Source organism: Cryptotermes secundus, unplaced genomic scaffold, assembly GCF_002891405.2.
Source record: "Cryptotermes secundus unplaced genomic scaffold, Csec_1.0 scaffold661, whole genome shotgun sequence".
Classification (NCBI taxonomy): Eukaryota; Metazoa; Arthropoda; class Insecta; order Blattodea; family Kalotermitidae; genus Cryptotermes; species Cryptotermes secundus.
In genome coordinates this window covers 789578-810942 of record NW_019745089.1, presented here as the reverse complement: position 1 = coordinate 810942, position 21365 = coordinate 789578, and the positions used below count along the sequence as shown (strand labels likewise).

Below are 21365 nucleotides of genomic sequence, written 5' to 3'. Positions count from 1 at the left end.
TTTACGCTTCTCGCCAACAGAGGCGCCACCAGTTTAATTTCTTGAACCCTACACGTTTCCATGGAAACTGTGGCAGAAAGACGTATCCTACACACATACATGCTTAATTATAAACCGTCTCTTTTTTATTATTTGGTTCCGTCAATGCAAGTATTTGTATACATACTACATGTTTCTGCGTTTCCGTCATCAGGTTTTAATACAGTTTATATTCACCTTCGCCGGTCACGGTAGCCGAGCGATCTAAGGCATGCACTGTCTGTGCTCGCTTGGAACCCGGGATCGTGGGTTCGAATCCCACTCAAGGCGTGGTTGCTTGGTATGTATATGTGTTTATTCTGTGTTTGTGTTGTCCTGTGTTTAGGTAAAGGCCTTGCAACGAGCTGTTAACTCGTCAAAGGAGTCCTAGAGTCTGTAAAAATGATCATGCAACTGAGGAATCAGCCCCATGCTCCAAAGTGGGAGCAATAGGAGAGACAAAAATTACTCACCTTCAGCTCATCTGTAGTTCTTCCTTGCATTGACCAACGTTTCTTTGGAAATAATTTGTCCTTTTTGTTGCATACTAATATAACTTCTATGTAGTCTCTTTGTTAAAATTAATACATAATTATATATAAATATATAAATCAAGTAAAGATGGAGGCCCATAAGGTTGTGAGATGTCGAGGCTCCCACATTTTCTAGATAATCGGCTCACAGATGCCGGTGAGGTTGTCAGCCTTATGCCCCGGCCGCCCTTCACCCAAAGGAGGATTCCTGGTACTCATTTCTGTTAGAGGCTCAGTCGCCGCAGAGCCATAGTGCTGTTGGGAGGATTGGGTAAACTGAAAAAATAGTCCATTGACGTCATAGGGAATCGAACCCGCGACCTACGGCTTTTAGCATAGTGCCTCAATGAACTTATAGCTTCATTTTACTGTTTTTTAAATATGAATATTCCTGCAAACATTGCTCCGTTTTTTTAATTGGATACGTTTCTCTTGAAATAGTGGAAAATCCTGAGTAATGAGATAGGCATAAACTGAACCTCTGAAAATATTTCGTGCGCTTGGTGATTCAGGAGAAATAAACATCCCTATGAAAATATAAATTTATACATCTCTCTATATGTATGATTATTTACGCTGCTAACCTTTCAGCGCAGACTTCGCTTTGATGGAAACTTCTGAGGAAGAACATTTCTTCCGTCTTCATGTTCAGAAGAAGACTTTTCAGTGCTACGAACCCTTAACATGTTTTTTGGATTGCAGTTTTACTGTACCTGAATCTATTTCTCTTGAAACATCATTTCGTTCATTCTAGGACGTTCCTCTCCTGTTCGTTCCTGGATTGTTTAACGACGCTTTCACGAGTTCACGTTATACCGCGTCGAATTATGGGACGATTAGTGAACTGGAAAGGATTTTGAATATAGATATTGTGTCCTCATTTAATGAGGAAAGAGCCCACTAATTGGCAGCTTTTCAAGAAGGGCTCATCTCCATGAGTGATGAGTGAGTGAGTGAGTAAGTGAGTGAGTGAGTGAGTCATAGTTTAAGGCACTTTCCCGACGAGAATATTCTTTATGCTTTTTGCATTATGCTACTGGGAGCTGTTGTGTCTGCTGTTTGGAGTCCAGTGATACCAGTTACTCGAGTTACACCCAAATCACAAATATCTTTCATGTGTCTTGTTTTCCCCTTTAGGATTTTCAGTCTTATTGAGAAGCCCCAATAAATGTTGCACCTTCCTGGAATTTTGTATGAAGGGCCGCCCTGAAGTTGCGAAGAAGTGATTATGGATATTTCATGTGAGTTTGAGACCCCGTTGTCACAGACTAACTAGATGTTCTACCATATGAATTAAGGGGCAGGTATGGTTGCTTCCCCAACTGTTTTTAATCCACGTCTGTTGCTGACATGTTATCTCACTGCAGTTGAATACTTCCCTCAGTACTCAAATATTAGACCAACCTTTGAGTAAGCGGGATTTCCTCGCAACATTTCAAAAGAGGCTTTAAAATCCGACCTCAGTTCACAAAAGAAGCGAAGGGCTGTAGGTATGGGATTGCACGATGGAAGGCAAGCACATTTTTAGAGAAGGGTTCAGAAACCTCCCCTCCGCCCCCGCCCCCTTTCATATGAAGGATGTTTTATCGGAAGAGGAAAGTTAAGTGGCTCAGTTCGCAGTGCGATATGTGTAGAGAGTACGAGAAGTGAGGAAGTGAATAGGGGGTGGAGAAGAATAGATCGATTTTAGGAGAAACGGAAAGTAGGAAACCCGACCCTCTTCTTCAGGAACATGCAGCGTTACTTTTCTGGTTGCTCGAACCAGACTCTGTGGGAAGAGCAGGGGGGTGGCAAGGGGTGTCGATGTGCTATTCAAACAAATATTTGATGATGATGATGAATTGTCTCTCTTTCCTGTTACCGAGGATTCGGGATTCAGGTTTATGAGCGTCATATTCTTTTAATTATTTCTGATTATAAAATGATTTGACGATAGAAATATATTTATTTTATTGTCATCGTAACAGAAATTTAAGGAAACGTCTTTCTGTGCCAGTTAAAAGAATGCTAGCCTGTAGGTACTTATAGTAACCACTGGGCCTTAAAAATTTATTCTTCTTCAGGCAATTCGACCTAGGTCCAAAATGTACAGAGTTCGATAACAAAATTCGGTATTCATAGATTATTTTATTAGCTCATTCTTTGCCTCAGTATATCGCAGTCGGTATAGCGACTGGCTCTGGGCTGGACGTGAGGAGCCGGGATAGCGCAGTCAGTATAGCGGCTGGCTCTGGGGTGGACGACGGAAGGGTCGGAGTTTCTAGTCCCATGCAGCCACCTGCTCACGCAGGTTCCCGCTCGCAAATTTTTATACCCTGAAGATGAAGGCGATAGGTTCCTCCGGAACGTTGGCTCACACAAGATATACATGGCGCCGCATCCCAGAAGACGGCATTTTTCTGGAAATGGGTTATTAATACGTATCTACAATCACCTTATTAAAAAATGTTTGAAATTTCTATCTTCTGCGGTATAACATCATGTAGTCAGTTGCAAGTCAGCCGATGTTTCGGAGGAGCATGTTGCTCCATCTTGCAGAGTTTCTTGCCTGCTGTCACGCTCATTTCTTGCTCTGCGTATTCTTCTCTTCTGAAGATACAGACGACCTATTCCTCCGAAACGTCGGTTGGCTTTCAACGGACTACACGGCGTTATATTCCAGAAGATATAACTCTATACGACCATCGGTTTGAGAACCTCAATTCCTGCATAATTTCTTTGTCTCTAAACATTCCCAATTCTGTATTTAAGCACACATACTCTTCTGTTTGTGGAGTTATGATCGGATTAATAATTCAGTTGTTTATTGTAAAATAGCTTAAGAGAGTTAATCTTCATTTGCCACTCCGAGTGGCGTTTCCCTCCCCCCATACTACTCATGACACCCCTGCAAGAGGAGTGGGGCTCCTGAATATGTCGATAAGCAAGAGTATTGCTGATGGAGAAGTCATGTCTGGTTCAAGTCATAATGTACCGTTTACATGCTCCACAAATCCAAATAAATACAATTCACTGAATAGTATATGATAGTATTAGCTATTAACCAGATTCCCCTTTCCTGATTTTATGTGCATTTATCTATGAAGTTTATTTTAAAAATATATCCAATTTATATATTCACTAACGGAATGGTTTTCCCGTACTATGAGAATATTATACTGGTATCACACAGAACAGATAAAACGGTACACCACAATACATGTCCACGCGTATCTCCCTTTATGTCCGTTCATCTGGAGGCATATGTATATATAGCGGATAGCTGGAAATTAAATATTAATAATTAAAAGCCTAAGGGATCTACTTCAGTGCATAATAACCCGGTATAGATTTCCAGTAGAACCACCTGAAAATTGTTTCTCTACTAAATATTTCATCTCAGAATTTCTCATAGTTTCTATGTGCGCATCACAAATTCCACTTGACCAGACCCGGGATCGAACCCGGGCCGCTGCGGTCGGAAACCAGTGACTAACCGCTTGAGTTATGGCGTGGCCTCCACGGCCGGTTGCTGGAATACCTTTACTTTACTTTACTTTTTACACCGGTGGTTATGACCACTCGTCTGCATTTATTGTCGAGGTAAGGAATACATGGTCCTGTGTTTCTACTCCTCCATACGTCTTCATGGCGTTTTGTTTTATTAATTAAGCACAGGGACAGTTTTGTCTTTTAGCTTTACGATGGCTTCGTGTTCTGTAAAACATGCGAACTAAACGTTTGGCAGAATTGAGGTACATATGAATGGACAGTGAGTCGAGGAATGATATCCCATGAGTCCTCACAGCGCTAACATGTGAAGGACCAAACCTGTGAAGTTACACAGAAATACAGTAGTGATGTGAGCAACCACAAGCGTGTGCTTGACCATTCTGTGTGGCAGAACAATTTCGTTGGACAACAGAAATTTGATTAAATAGACTGAAGTCAGAATTCAAACGGAATCCATCCGTAAATTAATGTGAGTCTTGCCACCAGCAGCTGCTGGATATAGTCTCTTTCTACACTTCATAAGATACGAAAATAATTGTGTTATATATTCACATTTTATCGTAATCATCATCATCGTCGTCATAGGCAAAAACAGCCCTTTTTGAGCCACATCCTTCCTTACGAGATTCTGCCTGATTCGTCTTGTATTAGACCAACCGGTTTTCACTTTTTTGCATTTCGCAACAATGTTTTTTTTTTTTACAGAACAGGGTTGTCAGCCTTGAGTCCGATGCCTAACCTGGAGAACCGGGCCCCTGTATTTATGTCCCCCAGCGACAGGGTGGCCAACTTATGCCCCCAGTCACCAGGTTCCCTTTTCGTCGCCTTCTACGTCTCGCGGGGCTGTGGTGCAGGCATTCTAACCGTCTCCAGCCGATAATTTTGTCGTAATACTTGAAGTAAATTTTAGCAATTAGTTCAAATGATACAGCTTCTGGCTTGTGCTCAGAAGGCACGTGGTTCGAAACTCCTTCGGAACACTGATTCCCCGACTGAGGTTTTTCGTGTTTTTCTTATCCAGGCAACAGTCGGGTTAGTACCTAATTAGGTCACAGTCATGGGCCCCACCAATGTTGTTTCCAGTCAGGAAATTGGCTTACACACTTTAGTTGAAGATATATAAGACTTATTCTGCTGATAGCTACAACTCTATTCACGATAGAATAACATTTTCTTTTAAAAATATTTGGTAGTTTTCCTTCCTTTTTCAATTTAAATTTTTTAAAAAATTCCAAAAAGTCAGAATCTTAGCTGATTCCCTCCCGCCTGCGCCCGAGACTACAGCTGGTTCCTATCACACACACACATATGTACTTTGCTATTAATTACTGAGTATCATCTTATTATTCGACCCTTTATGGTCTGAGTTACTGGCAGTGTCGTTAAATAAACTGTAAATAAACAATTTGATAAAATTTACAAAATGAACCGTTCTGTGCGACAAGCCGTGGAGTAGATAAGTCGATTCTTGGTATATTTTATAATTAGATTCTTCTGTTTCGAAACGTACGACGCTGGTTTATGTTGGTACAGACGTTAAAGTGTGGAGCTTTGACTGGCTACGTCATGGGTTCGAATCCGCCAAGAAGATGTATAACTGAATGTGCTTTTCATCACTTTGCAGTTCACCGCACAGCCACCCCACAATTTCATTATTGGCGTGTTTAAATGCAGGTTTTGAACCCCCGACGACACGGTGTTTCGAGTGAGTTGAAGGCTGAAGATTAATGGAAGGGAGATCTAGACTTCACAGTTGTGTGAGGTGAGGCATCACTGAAAGGCAAAACTGAGAAGTGAAATATTTGGGAGGAGAAGGAAGGGGTTATGGTGGAGAAGGAAGGGGTGTTGGAGGAGAAGGAAGTGGTTATGGAGGAGAAGGAAGGGGTTATGGTGGAGAAGGAAGAGGTTATGGAGGAGAAGGGAGGGGTTATGGTGGAGAAGGAAGGGGTTATGGAGGAGAAGGAAGAGGTTATGGTGGAGAAGGAAGAGGTTATGGAGGAGAAGGAAGGGGTTATGGTGGAGAAGGAAGGGGTTATGGAGGAGAAGGAAGAGGTTAAGGAGGAGAAGGAAGGGGTTAAGGAGGAGAAGGAAGGGGGAAGTCTGTACGGCGGCACGTTACAGATATGCAGATGTTTGCAGTGTCAGTAGCAGGCCTGTAAGGACCTCGGGAACTGAATAATCAGAACTGTTTAGTTCACGACTGCATAGCGCCCAGTAACAGGGTAACTAATTTGAAAGAATTTGGAAGCGAGTGGTCGTGAGCTGGTCGAGGTACTATCTTAGCTTTTGTTTGGAGAGACTGAGCAAAAACACGGACGTGCTCAGCGAGTGTAGCCGATGTCATGGCCGATTTTCGATCGGAGCCCGTCCCGGATACAAGTGCGTACGGCTACCGCTACAACAGCCTGCTCTAGCCTGCGCTTCTTTCTATAACATTATACATTGCCTTAAGCACAGTTTTACAAACCCATGGTCCGCGGATCACTACTGGCTAGCGAAATTTTTCAAGTGGCCTTCCTCCATCTTCATGACAAAACTCTTTTATTAATACCCATATAAACATGTGATTTACTTTGTAAGGTCTTAATAACTTTCCCATTTTAAGAATCAGGTGGTAAAATCATTGATTTTTTTCACTCTCCATTCAAAATTATTAAAATATTTCGTTTAATATTGTAGTATCAATCGAGGACTCTCCGATCCATGGCGAACGCACCTTGGTAGATAAACAAACACAGGATCCTTAAGATCTACAAATGAACATAGTGCTCAGTGAAATAAAAAATTGGAATGCTAGATACTTAAGTTTCATTCATTCATCAGTAATCTGTCAGACGACAGGTCCACAGTCTGTTCCAAAACAGTTCCTCCACTTAATGCGATCTTCTGTTTTTGGAAAGAGACTATCCACATCGCAGTACAGCAGCCGTTCAAACCACTCTGGTCACGCCTGTTGCTATACGAACTTGAACCATCTCGAGCATCATTTGCTCTGTGCTTCAAGTCGCTGCTGATGACGCTGCTTCCGGCATCAGTTTTTGGTGTCTCTCTTCGTCTGATGCCTACCCTTTGACCTGTCCAGCAAGGGAGGCCCTGCCAGTAGCTACGCTACCGCTGGTATAGCTCTCAGGGTCCTTGGCATACTCAAACCCCCTCACCACGATAAGGTGGAGACACCAACGAGGGGGACTTAAGTTTAGACCTGAGTAAAATCCCAATACAAGGATTAAAATTATACATAAATGTATAAAAAAAAAGAATATACGAGTTACACCACTTGACATTGGCCGCGCCATAGCTCAACCGGTTAGTCGCTGGCGTCCCACCGCCGGGGCCCGGGTTCGATCCTGGATCTGGTCAAATGGGATTTGTGGTCGACAAAGTGGCGATGGGGCAGGTTTTCTCCATGTACTTCAGTTTCCCTGCCAATCTTCATTCTACCAATTGCTTCACAATCACCCTCACCTACTATCTGGGTCTGGTACAATAGGCCAGAAGTGACCGCAGTACAAGGGGCTTAGTCACACCCCACTAGCAATAAATAAAAAATAATACACCACTTGGCATAACTCGTTCATGAATGAGTATTTATTGAATACGTACAGTTATTGAAGATTCTGTGGATTAAAAAAAAACTCCGTGGCCTTACCCCGTAAGCGAACTATACCGACCGAGCGACCGCCGCTTTTCGGCAAAGTTAGTACCAACTTTAGCGGATAGATGATGTTGCGTGGTCAGCGCAACGGATCCCGACGGCCGTTAAACTTCGATTTCTAGACGGGAACCGCTACTTTTCCTTTCAAGTAACTCCTTTGTTATCCTCACGAGGCTGAGTGGACCCAGTAGTTCCAGACCCACTACTTCTCAGAAAATCCGGTAGCACTGGGAATCGAACCCGGGACCTCTGGATCTATAGCCAGGAACTCTGACCACTAGACCACAGAGGCGGTCTATGTATAATAAATGTTCGGAAAAAAATATTTCTGTGTTCCTGCAAATAAATTGCAAGCAGTAGGTGGTACATGGCGTAGAATATTTTAGGAACCCCTGCCTTGAAGAAATAAAGTTCCATGCGTATTTCCTCTGCTCCAGTATTACGACATTTGAGTTGGCGTGTTTCTAGACAGGTCACTTTACATTTCTAAAAGGTTTACAAAAGATGTAAACTCCATGCCTCATGAAAAGTTAAGCAATTTGGAGAAACGGACGTGGGAAAGGAGGAAAATAAAGCAGAAATGCGGCGAAGGAGATCCAAAGTGAAGTCCGCTTCGTACCCAAAGGGTGTTTTTCCTTAACTTCTCACCAAAGGAACGTCAAGAAATAAGATGCCAGCTTGGCATGTGACAGCAGGCTGTCAGGGTTGCAGGCTTATCACTCCCTCTGGAGACGACAAAGAGTTGTGGAAGAAGCTCGCTGTTATCAGGAACTACCCTTCGAGCGTCGACCTGCTCTGAGAGACACTGCTCATTAATCTTGCTAAACCATGCAAAACTTATCTGAGGAGAACGGTTACCTAGCCGCAGACGCGCACAGAAAGAATAGCGGGAAACATGATATATCGATATTGGGAACTTATAATGGGCCCAGGAGTGGGGGTGGAAATGGGATAGTGGCTCGGGCCCCGTGTGCTGGAGAACGAAACATTTTTTTTTTCTTCAAGGGGGTTAAGCGCCCATTTGTTGCAACTTTATACAAAGATGTGGGAAGGGAGAGGAAAGGCAGTAGTAAAGGTTACGTCACTGGTGCTATTGAGTTATCAGTACGAAGAAGAATGAAACAGGAGGCTTTGGTAGATATTTCTAAACCGAAAAGCCAATAAAGTGATATGCACGTAAAGTCAGATCATCCGGTACCCTTCCACTGAAACTGGAAACTTGGTTCACAGATTATTTTACATTCTGCTTACGAACAGGTTTTCAACTTGGAAACCAGGTTACAGACTGACACTTGACGATACTTTACGTAATGTGAAAGATAGCCCACGTCTGAACCACACAAACAATACAGAAGTAGCAAGAAGTTCTAAAAAGAACTAATCTCCTACTTTCCTTTGATAAGACATGGGAAGCATAGAAAAGGACGCCTCCAACGACTCTTCGTTGCCGCGGGAACGTGGTTACCGAGCCGTTGCCTAGCACAATAAGGGGATACACGGACTGTACAGGTTGCAACCCTTCCAACATCGCTTCTATAGTTGTCTATATTGCTTTACCGCCGCAGCATATTTACCGAGCCGTTGCCTAGCAACAATAAGGGGATACACAGACAGAAATAACACGGACTGTACAGGAGGCGACCCTTCCAACATCGCTTCTATAGTTGTCTATATTGCTTTGCCGCCGCAACGTATTTATCGAGCCGTTGCCTAGCGATGGTAAGGGGTATACACAGATTCACAGACTAATAGAAGGGATTTATGAAGTAGGTAGCTGAGATTGACTCAGGTGTCATGATATATATGTACCAAGTTTCACAAAGATTTGAGCTGTCATTCAAAAGTTGATAGTAGAGGATAAACGTACAATCACGCAGGTAGATGATGCCATAACCCTACTTTTATTTTTTCAAACTGAGGACCGCAGGCTAAAAATAGGTGGAAAAAAGTGCAGATTGTAACCTTTATGTAACCTCTGTAAAATATAGGGAGAACTAATATAGTTGCAATGCAAAACTTACTGTAGGTTACATGTTCAGAGTAATAGAATAAAAAAAATACCAAAGCATTTATTTTAAAATTGCACGTGGAATCCAGGTTAACCTGCCGTGTTTACGCATGGCGTGAACGAGAAATCCCTCATTGAGCTAGTAACTGCTCATTCATGCTCAAACTGAATATGCTGTAGCAGGACATCTGACCTAAATATTTTCAACTTGAAATATCAGGTTTTCAAGGATTTTTAGATTATATACTTAAATAAACTCAGACTTTTTATAAAGCTGGGCTATATACGTCCATTTTTATTGAGGCAAAATTCATTTCCATGTTGCTTAATGCGGCGGGCTTACTAAAACAAATTCAATGGCGGATTTTATCTGTGCCGTATATTACGTTCAGTATACGTGTATCCAATTCGTCCTGCCCTCAAAATATTTTTTCCGTGATCATTTTAGACGAATGGCATTTCCATTTCCTCAAAATATATACACTGAACCAGAAACCGTATTATTGTGATTAATATACATGTAAGGGCTTAGCTGTACGTCAATCAAGCCAGTATTAAGTTCAGATATTCCCATTTAGGAAGGAATGAGGCTATATCGGACAATTTTGACGCAATTAAATGCGTTATGGCTCTATCATAAACTGAATCAATTGAAATGAGGTAGATGCGTCCATGTCAAGTTAAGCGGATCCCTTGACACCAGGGCATACAGTCCTCAGGAGAGAGCCTCCAGATATGGAGGGCTTCTGATAATATATTGAGTATGCAGTCGCGGACAGCCGATAAGTGGTGACCCGACAACTTAGGGGTAGCGTATGAAGTGTACTCCTTACCTTAAAAACAGGCTGTCATAAAATATTACACAAGACTTCGGACTTGGACGGATTCTTTTGGACCGACGTAAGCAAAGAGAAATGTACATGATATGACATATGGTAGAACCCCAATTTGGGCCTTGGCCTACCTCCATGAAACTCTCCGTTTCACTTCGGTTTACTAGATCTTAGACATTCGGTAGGGCTCCTTGGGCGGATGATCGGCTCGTCGCAATGCCTCTACCTGTACACAGACACAGAAATACTCACACACACACAAACACCAAACATCCATGCCCTGAATGGGATCCGAACCCAAGATGCCGGCTTCCGAGCGAGCGAAGACAGTGCATGCCTTAGACCACTGGGCTACCGAGACCGGCTTGGAAGATGGAATTTCTTAGAGAAATGGGATGCGTTGATATGAACTGGATTGATCAGGATCAAGATAGGGCCTAGTGACGTGATCTTGTGACACGGCAATGAACCTTCCGGTTTCATAAAATGTTGGAAAATTCTTGGGCAGCTGAGCGACAGATGGCTCCTTCAGAAGGACTCAACCCCATGGAGTTAGTTACATGTACACGTATCTTTGTCCCTAGGGCTGTATACGAATTATTTAGGGCGTTCTGGAGACATGTCGAGCTTTCAGTTGTTATTTTTCTGCAAAAGCGGCCTCCGTAGTCTAGAGGTAACGTTCCCACCTCATGACTCGTAGTACGCGGGTTCAAATACCCGGCGGAGGTCGTCGAATTTTTAAGGGCGGAAAAATTCAGGGAACAAGTCCTCCAGGAGGGACTTTAAGCCGTGGGTCCCGTGTCGTAGCTTTACGGCACGTAAAAGAACCTCATATCTCCAAAGGAGGTCACCGAGCCAAATTAATGGACGTTTCCCGCCCAACAGCAGTCTCTAATACCTCTGGTAGATGGGGAAAGCATTATAAATACTTCTCAGCTACTAGAGCCGGTCTCGCTGGCTGGGCGGGACTGATGGTAAGCATCAGTACCGGTAGGATATAGAGACTGGTAGAAATCATAGAGGGAAGCACAACGGACCAATACAGGTCTCAGTGCATGGGGAAACCCACCCTCTCCAATAACTAACTACTTTTCTGCAATAAAATTTAACTAACTTTTTCTAAATATATTTTCACTTCCTTTCAGTTTATTTACTTATATCTCTGCACATAGATAACCACTTCAAATAAAAACAAACTCCATGGCTTTAGTCCGCAAGCGAACTATACCGACCGAGCGACCACCGCTTGTCGGCGAAGTTAGTGTCAACTTTAGAAGAGAGGCGGTATCATGTGGTCAGCGCAACGAATCTCCACTGCCGTTAATTTCGGTTTTGTAGACCGGAGCCGCTACTTCCTTGAAATAACTCCTCAATTATCCTCACGAGGCTGAGTGGATCCCGTTCCAGACCCACTACTCCTGAGAAAATATGGTAGCGCCGATAATCGAACCTGGACCTCTGGATCTTTAAACAGGAACTCTAACCACTAGACCACAGAGGCGTGGATAGCCATCTCACAATTCTTTATCATAATCTTCATGGCTTATTCCTTTGTATTTACTGGTTATATCCATAACATATTTATCATATATCTTTTGGGATACCCACATATCCGTCTGTCTTGTATCTTCTCTTTATATAATTTGTATGGTGATCTCTTGTACTGCATACGTGAACTGCTCGCCTTTGCTCTTATCCCATGTTGTTCGGTATACAACAGTTCGCATTTACTGCTTAATAATGTGATTCGCGCCTTCTCCTGCCTTCAGTGTTCACCACCTTCATGCACGGCTTTTCAATTTCTCTTATATCGTATGTCTTTGGTGCAGGTTTCTGCCTCTTACAAATCCCACTGTACACTTCCAGTGCCTTTATCATCAACCAAGGGCTGCGCCATAGCTCAAGCGGTTAGTCGCTGGCTTCCCACCGCGGTTGTTGTCAAGTAGGGTTTGTGGTGGACAAAGTGGCGCTCGGGCAGGTTTTCTCCGAGTACTTCGGTGTCCCCTGCCAATCTTCATTCCACCAATTGCTCCACAATCATCCTCACCTATCATTTTGGGCTGGTACAATAGGCCAGAAGTGGCCGCAGCACAAGGGACTTAGTCCCACCCCACTAGCATTAAAAAATTATCAACCAAGGCTTAGAATCGATTTCATTTTACAAGTCCAAGGTAAAGTTAAGGTAAAGTTGTCCCTGAGCTTAACGAATTAAGCACGAAGCCATGAAGGCGTGTGGGGGAGTGGTTGTAAAGAGCAACATTTTCTTGACTTCGGCACAAGTTGGAGGTGAGTGGTCAGCTGCTCGCCCCGGCCGCTTTACCCCCGGTACCTACTGGATAGGAGGCTGGGTTGGTCCCAGACGTGGAGACCCTGCCGGGACTCCAACTCAAACTCAGATCTTCTTTCGACTAGACTACGGGCCGGACTACCCAGGAATCAGTGTTCAATTCTCAACAAGAGTAAAAGATTTTTCTCTCCTCCATAACGTCCGTACTGACTCTGATGCGCATACAGCCTCATATCCAGTGAGTGCAGGGGTTGTAACTCTGGGAGTAAAGCGGCCGGAACGTGAAACTGACTATATATTCAACCAAGATTAAGAATGTATAGAGCTCTTCTTCCACAAATCCATACGTTCTTAATGCTCTATCATGTAAAGAGACATGGGTTCAGGCTATGTCTGTTTGCAAGGGAAGCTTGTTTTGGCGTCTGCTCACCTCCGCCCTGCTCTATGCTACCGTACCCGGAAGAATGTCAAGTCTTTCAAATGCCACTGAGCATGATAAATATCTTTCATTTCGCAGAATATGAATATTTCTTCTTCTTGGTAGGGGGAGATTTATTTATTACTTTGGAGGTAGTTGCCCAGTAGCACTGCAGCTGCACAAGGCCAGCAATATGCCTTCAGATTCTGCAGGGGGGTTGCAGGTTTCCAGGCTCCGACATGGCTAGATAAGAGGTTTGTGTGAAGATGTGAAAGTCACAGTTCAGAGATGATCTTGAAAATAATTCCCTCTAATTCCTAGTTACAGAAGGTCAAATACTGAGAGGAATTATGCGAGACAAGTAGTAAGTTACAGAAACAGCGACAAAGTTTGAATGTTTTATTCATGTACCTAAGGAAGTTTTGATACACGTAGAATATAAGCGTAAACAATTAGATGTTGGCGTCCATTTTCACCTGTAATACAGACCCTTGAAGACCGACAGAAATATTTCAAGGAAGAGTTATGGATTTCTTTTAGCTATCGTTTTGATCGACTAGTAGTATAGCGAGAGGGGGCACCCGGTAGCGTAGTTGGTTGAGAGGCTGTGCTACAAGCCGGAAGGTCGGGTTAAAGTCCCGAAGAGGTCATTGGTTTTCTTCAATTGACCTAATCCTTCCAGCCGCATTATGGCCTTGATGTCGACTCAGCCTGTAACAGAAATGAGTACCAGGAATTAGTTAAATAATTTTCTTGGGTGGTAAAGAGCGGCCGGCGCGTAAGGCTAACAACCTTACCGCCATCTTTGAGCCGATTATCTAGGTAAGGTGGGACCCTCAACGTCTCACAACCCTATGGGTCTTCATGGCCTGTTACAGGGATAGTTTTACTTATTTTTCTAGTATAGCGAGCGGTTTCTAACACTCATGAAGGAAACACAGGTCTTCCTAACGAATATTTCTTTCTTGGACCTTTGAATCACGGATGTGCTGTATACAATGCGACATGTTCACGAGTTCCGCGGGACTCGGAACCGAGGATGACTTTGCTGGCGATACCAGCAGCAATTTACCCTACCTATGGACCGACCAATTAATCCCACAAGTGAAGAAAGAGCTGCACGTCTCCCGGAGTTTTGAAACAGTAAAATCTGGTCGTGAGTCCCGTGGGAATAGGAACCAAGATTTACTGTGCTAGTAAGGACCAACATAAAGTTAATCTACTAAGCGATTATGTCCGATAAATCCGATTATCAATCCCAACCCCGTGCCTAGTCACTAACACGTGATAATAATACATAAAGAAACTTCCTATTTCACAGAAAACACGTAGTATCTCCATTATGAAGATCAGTTGGTCTATACACGTCACTGAAATCACCGTTTACGATTAGTCTTGGATAATGTGAAACAAATACACTCAGTGGAAAAGAATCAGAGCTTTCCGTGTTAAAGGATGTTGAAGTAAGATAAACAGTGTGCTTCAAAGGGCTATGATAAGCCACAACATCTCAGTTAGTAATACGGCCGAAGTTTTATTCTGGCAGGAACTCTGCTCGCGAGAGCAAAGCAGTCGGACAACTGCTCCCGTAATGCTGATGTTTGCATTCACAGGGATATTACTGATGCACGGGAAAAGCTTATACTGTTACTTTCTTCTCTCCTTTTTAAATAACCTAAAATGGTGTGTAAAGTCGATTTTTAAACAAAATTCTGTATTAAGATAAGAAAATACATTGGGGCCCCAATCTGTCGGCACTTTTCACACCAAAACCCTGAATTGAAAACATTTATATACTGCTTCCACTCTAGGAACGAGGGTACGTCATCATCGGTCAGTGACGTAGACCGTTACTTCGTCATTAGAAAGTTTCGATATTCTATTTTAAACATACTTCTGCTATTCATGAGCCGGTGGGAAATTCAAACACACACCGGACATATCCACCGTAATGTTGCCTACACGAAGTATGACGCAGAGTGAATGGACTTCAGTCGATCACAGTGGCCGCGCGGTGTAAGGCATGAACCGTCTTCGCCCGCTCGAACGCTGAGATCGTGGGTTCTAATCCCACTTGAGGCATGGATGTCTGTGTGCGTTTATTCTATGTTTGTGTTTTTCTGTGTGTAGGTAGCGGCCTTATGACGGGCTGATCCCCCTTCCAAAGAGTTCTACCGAATGTGTACAGGATTGAGAAACTGAAAAACGACCAAGGTCTAAAGGGATATAGAGCCATAGAGAGAGAGGGAGAAAGAGAGAGAATGAACTTTAGCACTAGAATGATGAGAGGGTGGCTAATAAATTTGTGACTTAAATTACTATATCTACTCGCATTTGTGAAAAAATATTTGCATGCAAATTAGAGCGAATCGTAAAAATATGTATTGCCGTGTGTCATTTCTTTGGCATTAATTACTTGTGAATTGAAAATGAGAGAATATTGAATAAATTAATTATGGATTCATAAATAATATTTAACGTCGAAGCACAGCTGAAAGTCTCTGAGGAGTATAAACACGACCCGCAGTTTCAGAATCGTCTTTTTTTTTATACATAACCTAGTAAAAACTAAAATATTTTTACAGCTTAAAATTTACAGTTGTTGCAAGGCAATGAAACAGGCTGAATAGATGGACAGAACACGGTAATAAACAAGCATTTTAGCCCTTTAAGACACTATTTTCTTTAACATACCAAAACTCTGCATTTTGCCCACAGAATTTACCTTTTAATCAATTATCATATTACGTCTAACGCAACGCAGATAATATATAACATTGATTAGTTTCATCACGAAACAGGATGCATTCCGTAAAAGAATGTACCTTCTGTTTCATATGGACCTGAGAATAAACAGAGATAATTTCCCTTAACCGCGTTTTAACCGGTTGGTCCTTGTAGAGGAGATATAACATGTTTCCTGTGAGGTACAAACTGAACTTTTTTATATTGTTAGAATAAATCCGATATTTAAACTTTGAGGGAAGTAGGTGAATATTCTCTGAGAGAGAATAAAAGCGTCTACGAATGAAAGTAAAGGCTTGAAAACTTAATGGGAGTGAAGATATAGCTCCACCATTCTTAACTTCGCCAGTGGTCAAATTCAAGCGAAAGCCTCCTTACCTCAGGGTATAGAGCCCCTGGGACCCCAATCGTATAGGAGGTTGGATGGGCACCATAGAAAACTCTCTTCCCCGGCCAGAAATCGAAGTCTCTTTTTTCTGTCTCCCAGTCTATAGCTCAATCGCTATACCAAATTAGCTATCGAATAAGTAAGTAAGTAAGTAAGTAAAGCTATCCCTGTAACAGGCCGTGAAGGCCCATAGGGTTGTGAGACGTTGAGGATCCCACATTATCTAGAAAATCGTCTCAAAGATGGCGATAAGGTTGTCAGCCTTACGCGCCGACCGCGCTTTACTCCCCAGGAAAATTATTTATTTAATTCCTGGTACCCATTTCTGTTGGAGACTGAGTGAAACCCAGGGCCATAGTGCGGCCGGAAGGATTAGGTGATTTGAAAAAAAAATCCAATGACCTCATCGGTATTTGAACCCGCGACCTTCCGACTTGTAGCACGAGAATTAAATTTGGCAATTTATTTAGTAATCTGGATTGAAACACGAGCGACACATCATTATTAAAATAGCATAATAATAATTGCGATTGAGAGTGTAAATTTCCAGACAAGCACTGTTAATTTCGAAGAATAATTATTATATCATAAAAATTCGTAATAACGAAATATATTTATTTGTTTTACTTGTTTAGCTCCATTTGAAAGTGTTCAGTACAGTTTAAAAATATTTTTGATCAAACAATACGTTCTATATAGCTAATATTAACTTCTGCTTCGTTTTCAGGAGGACACAAGTTCAAATCTCGCCCCGGAAACCAAGTCTCATAGATTTTCCATTCTTTTCTTCAGCCCCTCGAAGCGAATATCTTAATATAGCCTCAATTTACACCACGTCCTCATTCTTCTCTGGACGGTCGGATTCGAATCCTGACAGGAGAAATAGTTTTCTCTCTTCTCCACAGTATCCAGACCGGCTGTGGGTTCCAGTCAGCCTCCCATCTAATGGGATCCCGGGGTAAAACAGCCTCTGCACGAATCTGACCAGTCACCTCCATCCAGTGCAGAGGTCAAGAATGGTGGACCTATTTCACTCTCTGATATGTCTTTGTTGCATAGTGTTCAATTGATTAAACAGAGGACGACTTTACCTTTACCTCTTTCGTCTATATATGTATATTCTCAGATTCATGGTTCACTAGTCACCCTATAATTCAACTGTAATGTAATCCTAGCATTTTAAAGCGTCGTTAAATTAACCCAAATAAACTTGAGCAAAGCATTTGGTATTGTTAAATGAATGGATGGGTTTTTAGAATTATCAACGTTGTTACCCATATTCAAAATAAAATTGAGGTCATCAGCGAAAACATTTCAATGAAGGGATGCAAAATTTAGTTGAAGAGGAACAGAACCGTCAGGGATGGAAATAATTATGGTTCTCAGAGAATGAGGCATCATGAAATTTAATTAAATTTTATGGAACAATAGTAAAAGCTATGGCAGGTCTCAAGACAGTGTTGGATATGAAATACCAGTGCCACATAAAAAGGAATATTTTACATACCTGACGTTTCATTGTACTGCGCAGTCATAAAACCTTTGCCACAAAATATTTTATTTTAATTCCGTTGCAGTTTGCATAGCTTGATGAGCTATTTTATTACACACATAAAAAAATGTAGTGATGTGGATTAAAGTAGAGCAGTAAAAATGGGAAAAATGCGGCAGCTGCGACAACAACACCAGAAACAATAACAAAAATAAAACGAACTGTAACAGTAAACTAGAAGATTTCATTCCGAACGAAAATATGCGTGGCAGATGTGGAAGGGAACAAGTATAGCAGTTAATAAGTATCTAAAGTGCTTGACAGTGGTTGTCGCTACTGAGGTTACTGGCTCAGAACTGACAGATTTACGGTAGAGTATAAAGGAAAGTGACAACAGGAGATACGGAACAAATACGAGTAAATTATAGCTTTTTAGGGGCGGTTATTGGAGTGTTATTTGAAATCAGGGGACTGGAGGTGAGTTGAATGCAGGCCTCAAGACTGTCACGACGAAGATGGTATATACCATATCCTGGAATGGGAAACCAGGGCATTACAGGGCTACATGGAGAGAGATATCATTGCAAAGTAAAGCTGGTAAAGAGGCTGAACACGGTGTCACGTGGGAAGGTCCCACTGCGTCATACACACACGTAACAATAAACTAAATGAATCTATTCGGGATGAGTTAATACGCAATACACCAGCTACTTGGTCGAAACGGTAAACCCGCAGTTATGTATTCGATAGGTACCGGTGGCAAATTTCTACCGGGACATCGACTATCTTGACAGAGTCTTTTTCGCGGCTCTCAGTCCTTCTAGTCAAATTTCGGAATAATACCTCAAATTAAACCTAGACAGCTTTCTTCAAAATCAATCCTAATTCACTGTTCACATCGCCGAATATTACATTCGACGCCATGCAGTGTGAGCTGCAGATAGCATCGTTAAACAAGCCACACTTAAATAAATATGTGAATAAACATATTATTTGTGTGTATATATGTCCATGTATATGTTCACGTCTGGAGAATATAATTAAACCAGTTCTGAAATTCATAAATGTGGGGGGAAGCGAGTCGCCATTCAGAAAGGACTTGAGCCCGGAGGCAGAGGAATGGTCCTTGTTAGAAGTCGTTACCAGGAAAGTCTAGTAACAGACTGAGAACACTAGCTTATAACAGTGATTTGTAAATTGTGGAAATTAGCGATGACACTATAAGTGTAATTACGAGTTGTATGTTAAAGTGGTCACTAAATCTAATATCCAATCGAAACCCCCTACGAGAGTTAAAATCTAATGGTAATTCAAACACAAATAGAAAAATAAACTGCAATTCAAGCGTCGTTGGGAAGCTAATCTGAGGTCATAATTTTGTTCTAGATTAGAATTGACATAGAAAAAGAGAAAAATGTTTTACTACACGGTAGCTTGGGCAATTCCAGCTTCATTATAAAGGCATTCTAAGATTATATGAAACAGACATCACAAAGAAATCTTGTGTTTTTCCAAGAACTACGTATCTAGTCTTATAAAAATAAATATTTCTTTACCTAATGATCTGTAATTTGTGTTTTAAATATTTTGCATATATTAATTTGATGATTCCTATCAGAAAAGCAGCTGTGACAGTGTTGTGCTTTGGGACGTGATGCCGTATAGCTTGGAAGACTTATCTACATTTTAATTTAATGTTCTGCCTCCATTTGAGTGTCGACAGTTAAGCTGAGCAGTGAACTAGCAAGTGAATTTTGAATAATCATTCTATTACCATGTTGTTTTGTAAGGGAATTACTACTCCACATTTTTATAACAGCGATTTTGTAGCTCTCAAAACAGAGTTTATATAATTATCCTTGGTAATGCCTCCCCGATGATGGTCTCGCTATATGCGAAACACCGGCTTTACACTTTACAAAGTTTTCACCACTTGTTTTATTATCCGGCCACACGGGCATTTGATAATAGCTAGGGCACAATGCGGATGGAAGAAGAATAAAAACCTAGGTTGGTACAATTTTCTGTTGTATCGTTCCTGACCGTAAAACCTGTCCATTCATTCCAACTCGATGCAAACAGAACGAGACAATAAAACTTTGACTGAAAAGAGTACAGTAAACTCTTACCTTTTTACTCCGACCAACCAACGATGTAGCTCCCTCTCATTGGTGCGATTTCCATAGTTTTTGCCTAAACCCTTTCGTAAGGCACGCGTTCACTTTGGTTAAAACTTTTCATCGGTAATTGAGTTGAGGACTGTATAGGCTGTCACTTGAATAAATCTTGAAGAGAACGCGGATTAATTACTGCAACTTTGAGTCTGGTTTCAAATTTACCAAATATTCATCCAGTATACCGAATAATTTATTTCTTACGCTAAAAAAAACTTGATTAGGAAATTTGAACCAACTTTACAGTTAAAAGTAAGAGGCTCGGGGTGAGATTAAAAACTGAAACGAAGATGGTGTCAATTTACTTCGCACATGAACATAACTTAGATTTTATTTGAGGTTCTCTCAGAGGTGACTGTGAAGGGTATTATTTTCTGATATGAGGCGCAAAGACTCTTGGAATGTGAAGAAGGAGGCAGAACATTCCTTGAAACGACTGTGAACTACTGGATACAATGGCGTCACAGGAAGCAGTAGTCATCATGACTTCGATTGGTGTAACTCGATATTTCTGTCATGTCATACAGTCTGTCTTTCCGATATTATATTAAGTACACGTTCATAAACCACAAGCAACAGAATAGTAATAAAGTTTCGGAGAGTTTGGTCGTGAAGTTCTGTTTTTATGAATGCAAACATTATTTTGGACTGTAACTTCTGTATGTGATTAGTCCTCTGGCAACTTTGACCTCGCAACGCTAGTCCAGTCATGGAGTTGCCATCTGTCTGTCTGCAGGTGGAATGTAGGAACACTTCCTCTACTCGTATAGTACTTTAAAGAATGGTCATACCGCCGTGACTCGGTCATCAGGGTCTCGTCAGTGAGAAATTGAAGTTGACATTTGGGTAGAAAAGATTTAGAGAGATGCATCCTGTTCTCTGAAATAAGGCTTGTAATATATTCTTTTGGCTTCATTGGTTGCATCCCTTGTAATATTTTGCAATTCGACGTTTTATTCCTGCTACATGTTTCGGCCGTACAAGACCATCATCAGGCAAGTTATGTATATGAAGACGTTTAGTTACTAAACTACCGATATGTATCCATACCAGTGCATGTTTCGTATTATATACTAAGAGATAAAATTTGCCTGAAGTTGTTAAGTGTTACAATTAAAATAAAAGATACAATAGAAGATACAGAATTGTAAAATATTAAAAGCGAGTATATTTGTTGTGTTGACGGTTAACCTAATTCTATATATATAGAATATATATATATATATCCATTTGTACTCTACTCTCATTCTTCTTGAGAAGCTAGTAGTCGCTCAGATACTTCAGAAATTTCACTTTTTATGGGAATCGAAAGATTATCACCT

General features: G+C 41.6%; 1 protein-coding gene across 1 annotated transcript in view; it reads left to right on the top strand.

Annotated features, from left to right (window-relative positions):
• Positions 1-21365, top strand: part of LOC111874945 (epithelial discoidin domain-containing receptor 1) — a gene marked incomplete at its 5' end in the record, with an annotated part of 554089 nt that overhangs the window by 229430 nt on the left and 303294 nt on the right.